Below are 10,729 nucleotides of genomic sequence, written 5' to 3' on the forward strand. Positions count from 1 at the left end.
TAAACCATGCCGTTTGTGCGATCAGTTTATGCCTAGACAGCCAGAACGGCGGTCAGTCCTGGGGATGCTGGGAAGGGTCTGATTTCCCAGTCACCAGCCAACACCAGTTAAGGGCCACCCTTGTAAGCAAGGCTTTCATCAGAGAGCGGTCAGGCCTGCCGTGGTGACTCATCACCCCTTCCAAGGCGCTCTCATCCTGCACCTCTAAGCAGCCCTCTCCAACCGCCTCTCAGCAGCTGCCAGCAGCACAATGCAGCCTCTTCCTGCGGGGAAGCAGCGACCCAGGCAGGCCGTCTCTTAACCATCTGATGCCTTTGCTGTGAACTCAGAAGCTCCTCGTGTCTCCTGCTGCGGCATTCTGGCTCTGCTGGTGGGTCCCACCAGCCCTCCCCCAGAGTAACAGTCAGTCACCTCATTCTGTCCCACCCAACTCTTGAGAAGACTGTCATGTGCTCCCAAGAATTTCCCCACTACTCTGGTGTCCCGTTGGTCCTGGGGGCCACTGAGTCCCCTCTCTTGGCTTGAGAGGGGAGAACATTCCTCCCTTATATTGCCAACAATGTTCTGCGAAGAAGGCAGCTCTTATCTGGGGAGTGGAGGTGGTGGGGGGTGGGCTGAAGGGTTCAGAACGGGATCCGGTCACTTCTCAGCTTCTTTGTCAGCGTGTCCAGCACGGGTCTCAGAACTCGCAGTACTTGTTCTTTATTGTTCAGAGCTTTGGGCTTCTGCCAACACTCTGAGAAATGGAAGTTCCGATCATCATCATGTCCCTTGATTCCTATTTCTGTATCTTTCATTCTATTCCTACTTCCATGGTTCTTGTCCAGACGTGATCACCTCCCAGCTTTACCTGGACACGCACAGCCCTTCTATTTCTCCCACTTGCAGTCTGTCTTCCATGCAGTTTTCAGAGTTGTCTTTCTAATATGATGTGATCTTGTCATTCACCTGCTGAGGCTCTGCGGGCTGTCCCGAGGCCATGGCACGTCCACACTGCTCCACTCGGCACATGAAAGCCCTTCATAGCCCTGTCTCACCTGCCTTTCCAGTTCCAGGTCCAGCCGTTCCAAAACTCTTGCTTCCTGCGTGTTGAGCTCTTTCTTTTTCTGGACCGCTGTTCACGCCCTTGTCTATGTGGGAAACTTTGCTTATCTACATGGGGAACTTCCACTCACTCCTCAGTGGCCCCAGATAGAATGATCCGCTTCCTTTGCTGTGTCTTCGTAGCAATTTGTGCACCTCAGCTCCACCATTTACTAGCTGTGTCACCTTGGGCAAAAACACTTAGCCTCTCTGTGCCTCAGCTTTCTCATTCGTAAAATGGGGAAGATCATCTTACCTACCCCCCTGGGGACTTTGGAGGACTACGTTTAAATAAATTAATATTGTAAAGCCCCGAGAACTGTGCCTGGCATTAATCACACGCTACAACATTTGTTGCATAAATAAATGCCTCAACTTTGCATGTTTCAGCAGATCCATGTTTCCCTCCAAGCTTTGTGAGGGCCAGAGTCTTCCCCATCTGTTTTTGCCTGGCCAGGGTAAGCCTATCTAGAAGGTGCTCAGTATACAGCTGGGATGAAATATTATGGAGTAAATGATATGATGTCTGAGATCTTCCTCAAAAATAGTACGGGAGGAGGGAAAGTGAGTGTAGATAGAGGTAGAACAAGATTGAATAATTGTTGAAAATGGTTGATAGACTCACTGGGTTATTCCTTTTTTTTTTTTAATGTGTATTTATTTATTTTGAAAGACACAGAGAGAGAAAGAGAGAGACACAGAGAGCAGGGGAGGGGAAGAGAGAGAGGGAGAGAGAATCCCAAGCAGTCTCCACACTGTCAGCACAGAGTCTGACACGGGGGCTCCATCCCGTGAACCGTGAGACCATGACCTGAGCCAAAATCAAGAGTCGGTAGCTCAACCGACTGAGCCAATTAGGCGCCCCTCATTGGGTTATTCTATTTTTACACACGTTAGAAATGTTCCAGATTACAAAATTAATTAGCAAAAAGGAGGAAAACAGTCTGTTGAAGGAATTAGGGAATTAAAGATAATACTCTCTGTTGTTTTGATTCCTCTATTTCTGTCCTTCCTTTTTAAAATCTAGCTTCAAGCTCTGATTTTAGGAGGGAGGAGGAAAGTGGAGGGAAAGAGTAGTCAGGAACCTTCTCTTTTCCGTGTAGGGAATGTTCTTTCCTCCCCTCTGTCTTGGAGCTACTTGCACTGCTTGCTATCTTACTTGAAATGAGGTAGCTGTCGTTCTTGAGTCATTTATGAAACTTTTCTTGGGAATTTGTGAGTTTTTCCTTTTTTCATATTTGCTCAGTTACTAGCTGTCTTGGAGCAACCCTAATCTGACAATTGATAAAGTGATTTCAAAAGCCACATATTTCCTGATTTGCATTTTTTTTTCTTTTTTTTTTTTTTTTTTTTTTTTCTTTTTTTGCTGTCTGCTAAAGATGTGGCCTCTGGAAGGGGCAGTTCTGTCAGACGGCAGTCTGTCCCCGATGTTGGCAGAAGGCTGACAGGTCTGGCTGCAGGAGACCCTGAGTACTTACTGCTGTCCATCAAACAAGGGAAAGGACCACCTCACATGTCCAAACGGGGCTGGATGTTGTCAAATTCCTCACGGCTGTGTAAGTAAGCCGCTTTCTTTACGTGCTTGGAAAATAATAATGAACTACCGTGCACGCGTAAGGGGGGGTGTTTAGCAGGGAGGGAAGTGAATTCATCGAGCCCCCAAGTGAACTGTTCTAAATGCTCTGCATACTTTCCCTTATTTCTTCCACACATCTGTCAGGAAGGATTCGTTCATCCCTAAATTGCAGATGAGGACTGAAACTCAGAGAAGTTCAGGAACTTTCCTTTTTTCTAAGTCATGCATCTGAGATTGGAACCCAGGTCTGATTTCCACGCTTGAGTCCTTTCTATGGTGATTCTCACTGCTTTCCACAGATTTCTAATACCCAAAGGGAGCACAGGGGCTCTCTCCAGCACCATGGGACGAGGCGGGGAGGTAGAACAGATGGGGCTGTATATCCCCCAACTTGATTCAACCACACCGGCTTTATTTTAATTACTTCTTCTTTTTACGTAGCAATGATTGCTAATATTTAGCGTGTACCTCTAAGTGCCAGCCACTGTAATTAGCTATTTCTATACACTGCGTCATTCAGTGCTTGTGACGGCCCTAAGAAAGGGATGCTATCACAATTCGTCATTTATCCCCGGGAAGACTGAGGCACAGAGAGTATGAGAAACTTGCCAAAGGTCATACAGCTAGCTAGCTTGGCCAGGAATTGACACTGTGTGGTCTGAATCGAGAACCCAGAATACCTGATCCCACCAGATTTGACTTAAAGAAAGAGATGTGTGCAGTATCCCAGGCTGCCTCGTGCAGCAGACTTTTCCTTCCCTCTTCCTTTTTCCCTCCCTTCTCCCCTCCCTTCCTTTCTTCCATCCAGTCTATACCAAGTAGGCTCTGGGGGTAAGAAATTGAGACTGAGTAAAACAAAGTTCTTACCTAAGGAGAATCTCAGGGTTTGGAAGAAGGAATCGTATATACAAAGCAGAATGTGAAAGTGGAGCCATATTACCCAGGCCCCGAAGAGAGAGGATGCTTCACAATCTGGCAAACAAGGTGTTGGGAGACTTTCTGAGACCACTCCTGAGGGGCAGGTCCGAGACTTGCCCACTAAACTTCTGATTCACGGTCACTTCTCTTTCCTGTCTCCCCAGAGGTGCATTTGAGTGGCAGCTCCCTGAGTTCTCAGGGTGACCCTGGCAGAGGGAACTGGAGGTGATAGGCCACTCTCATTCACCCATTCTCCTTCTCATTCCCTATTTTGTGTTTGTTTGTTTGGTTGGTTGGTTTTTGTCTTTTTTTTTTTTTTATTCCAGTTAGCTAACATACAGTGTAATATTGGTTTCAGAGGTAGAATTCAGTGATTCATCACTTATGTACAACACCCAGTGCTCATCACAACAGGAGTCCTCCTTAGTACTCATCACCCATCTAGACCATTCCCCACCCACCTCCCTCCATCAACCCTCAGCGTGTTTTCTATCTTTAAGAGCCTCTCATGGTTTATTTCTCTTTCTTCTCTTTCCTCCTCCACCCCTTCCCATATGTTCATCTGTTTTGTTTCTTAAAGTCCACATAGAGTGAAATCATATGGTACTTGTTTTTCTCTGATTGACTTATTTTGCTTAGCATGATACACTCTAGCTCCATCCATGCCATTGCAAATGGCAAGATTTCATTCTTTTTGATGGCTGAGTAATATTCCATGCTATATATACACACACACACACACACACACACGTGTGTATATGTATATGTATATATACACACACGTATATATGTGTATATATGTATATGTATATATACACATATGTATATATATTTATATGTATATATACACACATATATGTGTATATATGTATATGTGTGTGTATATATATGCATATATATATATATATATTATATATATACATTCATCGGTTGATGGGCATTTGGATTCTTCCCATAGCTTGCTGTTGCTGATGATGCTGCTATAAACATTGGGGTGCATGTACTACTTCAAATTTGTATTTTGGTATCCTTTGAGTAAATACCTAATAGTGCAATTGCTGGGTCATAAGGTAGTTCTATTTTCAGCTTTTTTGAGGAACCTCGATGCTCTTCTCCAGAGTGGCTGCACCACTTTGCATCCCCGTTTTGGATTTGTGCTTGGTTTGTGCAGAAATGGCTGCATTTTCTCCCCATCTTTTTAATGACACAGTCCCCAGGATGCTCGGTGAGCACTTCTGTCTCCCATTCATCTGCATAAATGCCACTGCTTGTCACCAAGTATTATCCAGGTTAGGGCAGTTTTGCAGCTAACTGAGGCTTGTGTCCTTGTTTAAATGACTTGTTTTGTTTTGAATCAGAGCTTCCAGAGATATCTTCTCTCTGTCTCTCTCATCTTCTCTGACTTTAATGCCCATGTGTACACCCAGGTATCTTTCCTACCAAGGGAAAAATGGTTAGCAGTAAGGGAGGTAGTGAGGACCACTGAGCTCTCTCCATCTGTAACATGCTTAGGAAGCAAGCCCACCGTATTGCACTGTGAGTGCAAATTTGCAGCTTACTGAGTACCAGAAGCAGCTGCCACCCAGTTCCCTGGGGGCAGATGGAGTCTCCTGGGAGGAGAGAGCCCTAGGGGATCCCAATTCCTGGGGTGGAGGTTGGAAAGCACCTCCTCTGTCCCACCACCCAGGGCTCTGCTTTGCAAGCTTGAGGCCTACTTTGTGGTATTAGCCACCTGCTCTCCGGGCTGTCCATGCCATCTAGTCCTGTCAACTGAAGGTGTCCGGATTGGGCATCGCAGTTGAGTCCCCTCTCTACAGCAAGAGGGGGTCTGGAAGACTTCTGCTTACCTGAGTCTAACGTCTGGGAGGAACTTACTATTTCCAGAGGAGTCTGCCTGGGGTTATGTGTTCTACCTCACTGCCCGACCGGCTCCTCCCTGACTTCACTGCTCACACCGCCCCCCCACCCCGCCCCTTGCCCCTGGCCGTGCCCCTGCTGACCCCTCCTCCATCACAGCCCCCTGGGTGTCTCTGGCAACCCCCCCCCCCCCCCGCGCCGACCCCTCACAAGAGTGATAGCCACTCTCCCCTCCAGGATACCTCCTTTCTTAGAGAAGAAACACATTCCTTTTGTCTTCCCAAATCTTAGTCTACCTGAGGGAGGCATGGCTAAGTCAGCATGAACTCATGCACCCTCTCTCCTTTCATTACATGAAAACTGGGCCTATCGGGGGTGGGGGAGATGTGTTTTGTCACGATCCTCCTGAAACCATGTGCTGGCCCTGCTGACTTTCAGCTGTGGCTCCCAGTTCTCAGGCGGGGCAGAGCCTTCTCTGAAATGGGAAGTCAATATAAGGGAGGTAGGGGAAGGGCATGTTCTAGATGGTGTTAAGCTGTTGTCGGTTCCACGTGGACTCCTAGGGAGGCCCGTCTTACTGAACACAGCCTTGTCTTGTTTCCTTTCCAGCAGTCTCCTTTTCTCCAGCCTGGCGACAGGTGTCCCGACAGAGCCCAGTTACCAAAGGCAGTCACCGACTGCTTGTGCGCCTTCCAGAGGAGCTCGTGTTCCAGCATCAAAGACTGAAGCTTGTGCATTGAGATAACGAGCTGCTCCCAGGCAGGGACTGACTCACTTATTTACCAGACTTTCTCCTTTTCCTCGACAATAGTGTCAGCCCTTAAGAGCTGCTCAGTAAATGTCTTTTGAATGGACTAAGGCACAAGCATCTGGTGCTTCCAATGCTATCGGCTTTAATAAACACCATTGAGTGGCATCTTGTGAAGATTAGCTAAAACAACCTGGCAGCGTCAGCGGGTAGTTATTTTGGTCCCCATTTTATTTAGGAGGAATCTGCAAGAAGTTAAGTAACTTGCTCAAGAGGCACAAAGCTTGTTAATGGCAGAGTCGGGATCTGAACTCTGGTCTGTCCATTTCCACACCGCGGGGAGTTTGGTGCACGTCACTGAGAAGCACTGTGGCACTGATACCGTGCAAAGAGCCGTGGAAACACAGAAGTCACTGCTTATTCTGCCTGGTAGAATGACGACAGTCTTCACAGAGGAAATACTGCAAGTTTTGTGAGCTGAATATTGAGATGCGTTCTGCAATGTGGAGAAGGGCCGGGGGGCATTCAAGTCAGCGCTGCATTTGCAAAAGGCAGAGCATGGGTAGGAAGAAGCGAGACTGTGCGGCTGCACACAGGGAACGGGTTCTAAGTCAGGCAGGTAAGAGGGTGGGGGATGATGTGCTCAGGCAAGTTAGAGTCAGAGTATAGGTGAGGCACGATTCTATCCAACTTGGACAGCTTCCAGAGAATTCTATAATAAGCCAGCTGCATGGCCGGAATGTGCACTTATCTTTGCAGAGTTTGGCAGTGGAGAAAAATCTTCTGGGGAATAGTTCTCCCAGAAGGGAGACCCCTCCCTTCCCCCTACCTTCTTTGCCCCCAGTACAGCAAACGTGTGACCTCCAGCAGTGTACCTTCCAGAAGAAAGTACTAGTTAAATTCTCTTAAGGAACTTAGGCAACCAATTGGACCCTTAAGGTCTTTGGGTTTCCTGCTTATAAAGGTTCTGTCTTTGATGCCCTCATTGCTAGTAGCAGCTGCATGGTTTGTGGAAGTTAATGTCCCTTTTCTCATCTCTGCAGATTGAGGACACCACAAAAGAACGCTGCGGGGTGTACAGCCACAAACTTGACATTTCTAGCTCCAGATCTGCACAGGCAATGGCTGTGCTGCAGGGACTGTCCCCTGTGCCTACTCCCTGGTCATCTGAGTGGATCTGTATTGCTGTTTGGAAATATCAGCCTCTGTTGTACATCTTCCAACCAGCTGGCCGGAGTGGGAGGTGGAGTCCCTTGCTATGAAACAGAGCTTTACTTTGCTGATAACGTGTGTCCGTAATGTATTGAAGGTAATTTAGAAATGCTGTGAGCCCAAACTTCATTTTATGGAGGAAAATAACTGAGGCTCAGAGACGTAGAGTGTCACGCTCAGGGTCACCCAGCAGCCCTGCCTTGTCCTATGCAGTAGCCACTCCCCTCCTGTGCCCACAAAGCCCTTGAAATGGGGCCAGTCTGACCGGAGTGTGCTTTCAGTGTAAATACACACAGGATTTCATTGACTCCGTAGGAACATAAATATCTCATTGATATTTTTTACATTGATTATATGTTGAAATGATGACATTTTGGAAACTTTTGGCTAAATTAAATGTATTATCAAAAATAAGATCACCTGTGTCTTCTTTTGCCTTGTTCACATGGCTGTTAGAAACTATAACATAACAGACGGGGCTTGCATTATGTTTCTACCCGACGGCATTCTTCTAAAGCTTGGATTAGAACACAGGTTTCTTGCCATTCATGCTAACCCAGAGCAGCGTGGGGAGTGCTGGCTGGATCCACGAGAAGCCAGAGGCACGGACACTGGGTAGGAGGCCCCTGCAGCAGGCATGCCCACCCCCCTGTGGGGGCTGCGATGCTCCCCGCTAGTCAGGAGAACAAACTTCTAGTACTGTGCCTGCTGGCCCTCTCATGCCTCCCCTCCCCCACTCCCTTTCTAATCTTCCCTGCCTGCAAGCTTGCTTCGTCTTTCTGTCCCACCCCAGGTGTCTGAGAATTGAGGCAGCCCAGTCTCCTTCATTGATCTGTTTCTGCCTCCTTCCGACCTGGTTCGATCTGTGGCCGTTCCTCCAGCCGTCTCTGCAGCCTTGCAACTGCCTTAAACAACCATTCACTCTTCTTCCCCACAGAGCTCTCACTTAGGAATGATCTCAAAACAGCTCTGTACTTAAAAAAAAAAAAGTGTAGCAAGTCCATTTACTAAAGGAACAAGAGCCTGCTTTTTGCTCCTTTCCTCGGCGTATCTTAACCCCAGCTGCCCAAGTCTGGGCTCTGCAAAAAATGTAGGGGAGCTTGTGGAACCAGAGATCAGGCTGGTCACGGAAAACGGTTTTGAGGATTAAATGGCGAGTATTAAGCGATCTGTCCCTCTGCTGGCTCCATTCCTGTCTGTAGCTCTTCTAGGTTTAGTTAGCTTCTACAAATATAAAATAGGAATTCTTCATTTATTCTTTAGTTCATTCCACAAGGGCTGAACCAGCATCAGTCTCCCAGGCACCGTGCTGGGCTCTGGAGATACAGTGCTCACGGCAGATACGGTCTTACAGCAAACAGAAGAAAAAGATGAAAATGGACGGGGAGAGGGACTGGTGCCTGTCAGATCCCACAGATACTATGGCTTCCGCATGGGCTGGTAGCTCACCCCCCCGACCAGGATGGAGTTGCTGGGACCCAGAAATGGGACCCAGCAGAACCTGTGTGCTGTGTCAGTTTGGACATTGAATAACTGTTCCTGAGTTCTATTCAGAAGTTTGAGGTCTATTGCTTAGACTTAACTCCCTCTGTCCCATCCTTCCTAATGCCCTAGACGAAAACCCCTTCGGTCCTTCTGGACTAAGGTCACTTCCTCTGTATTCGCGTGCCTTATTTCACAGAATGTCCCCACCTGCTCTTCTGTGGGACACTGCTAACACCATCACTCTGTGGCCCTCTGCAAGAGAGGCTGCCCTCCTCCTTTGCCTCTGTCTGCCCAGAATCTGATGACTAGCTTGAGCCTAATCCCAGGGGAGACTGAGTCTTCCTCCTTCCACGATGCTGCTCACAGATCATTGTGCTTTTTTTCCCTTAAACCTCTTTTTATATATGCTATGATTTAAAAGGTGCAGAAGATAGACATACAGTTTAAATAATTACTATACAGTGAACACACAGGAAATACCACATAGGCCAAGAATGAGATGGTTGCCAGAACCCAAGAAGACCTCTGTCCCTCCAACCGCTCATGGACCCCACCCCCCCTTATGGAGAGAACCTAGGATTCTGACATTTGGTATAATCCTATCCCTTGCTCAAAAAAAAAAAAAAAAAAAAAAAAAAACAAAAACAAACTCATTTTATCAAAACTAAATAAATCAAAAAAATCATTTTACCATTTTTATATGCATTCCAAAAGAATATAGACTAATTCTGCTTTTTTTGAGCTCTACATAAATGAAATCACATTGTATGTCTCATTTGGTGTCTGGCTCAATATCCTGTATGGGAGGGTCATTTATGCTGTTACCTGTTTCTATAGTTTGCTCATTTTTATTTTGATTCATTGATTCAGTGATTAGTTACTTTTTATTTTTTCATTCATTGTGATTAATGTATTAATTTTTATTTATTTTTTCATTCACTATTTTTCACTTGTATTACTGTGTTGAATCACCATTACTTTTCAACTGTTTTGAAAATCTGCCCTCCTGCTTTGAGCCCAATGATTTTGAGTAGCTTGTCTCATTGTCCTCAAACACAGTACAGACACTACCCTCATCCTGGATGATACTTTAAAAACTCTTTTATTTTTTATTTTTTAAATTATTTAAAAAAAATTTTAATGTTTTATTTATTTTTGAGAGAGAGAGAGAGAAAGAAACAGTGTGTGGGCAGGGGAAAGGCAGAGAGAGGGAAACACGGAGTCTGAAGCAGACTCTAGGCTCTGAGCTGTCAGCACAGAGCCTTGACATGGGGCTTGAACTCACAGACCATGAGATCGTGACCTGAGCCCAAGTCGGACACTTAACCAACTGAGCCACCCAGGTGTCCCTATTTTTTATTTGTTTTAATTTTTATTTATTTTTATTTTTTATTTTTTTTTAAATTTACATCCAAGTTAGTTAGCATATAGTGTAACAATGATCCCAGGAGTAGATTTCTTAACGTCCCTTACCCATTTAGCCCATCCCTTCTCCCACAACCCCTCCACAGTAACCCTCTGTTTGTTCTCCATATTTAAGAGTCTCTATGTTTTGTCCTCCCTCCCTGTTTTTATATTATTTTTGCTTCCCTTCCCTTGTGTTCATCTATTCTGTGTCTTAAAGTCCTCATATGAGTAAAGTCGTATGATATTTGTCTTTCTCTAACTAATTTCACTTAGCATAATGCCCTCTAGTTCCATCCACATAATTGCAAATGGCAAGATTTCATTCTTTTTGATTGCCATGCAAGACTCCATTGTATATATGTATACATCTTTATCCATTCATCCATCGATGGGCATTTGGGCTCTTTCCATACTTTGGCTATTGTTGATATTGTTGCTATAAA

General features: G+C 45.9%; 1 long non-coding RNA gene across 2 annotated transcripts in view; it reads left to right on the forward strand.

Moving 5' to 3' along the window:
- The window catches only part of LOC123585469, a 65,014-nt gene extending 57,201 nt beyond the window's left edge, over window positions 1-7,813 (forward strand). For both annotated transcript variants that reach the window (XR_006706212.1, XR_006706211.1), the window contains exons 3-4: window positions 2,463-2,639; window positions 6,044-7,813. This is a non-coding gene — a long non-coding RNA (uncharacterized LOC123585469). The remainder of the gene's footprint in view (window positions 1-2,462; window positions 2,640-6,043) is intronic.
- Window positions 7,814-10,729: the final 2,916 nt, after the last annotated feature.

This window comes from Leopardus geoffroyi, chromosome C3 (genome assembly GCF_018350155.1).
Source record: "Leopardus geoffroyi isolate Oge1 chromosome C3, O.geoffroyi_Oge1_pat1.0, whole genome shotgun sequence".
NCBI classification, from domain to species: Eukaryota; Metazoa; Chordata; class Mammalia; order Carnivora; family Felidae; genus Leopardus; species Leopardus geoffroyi.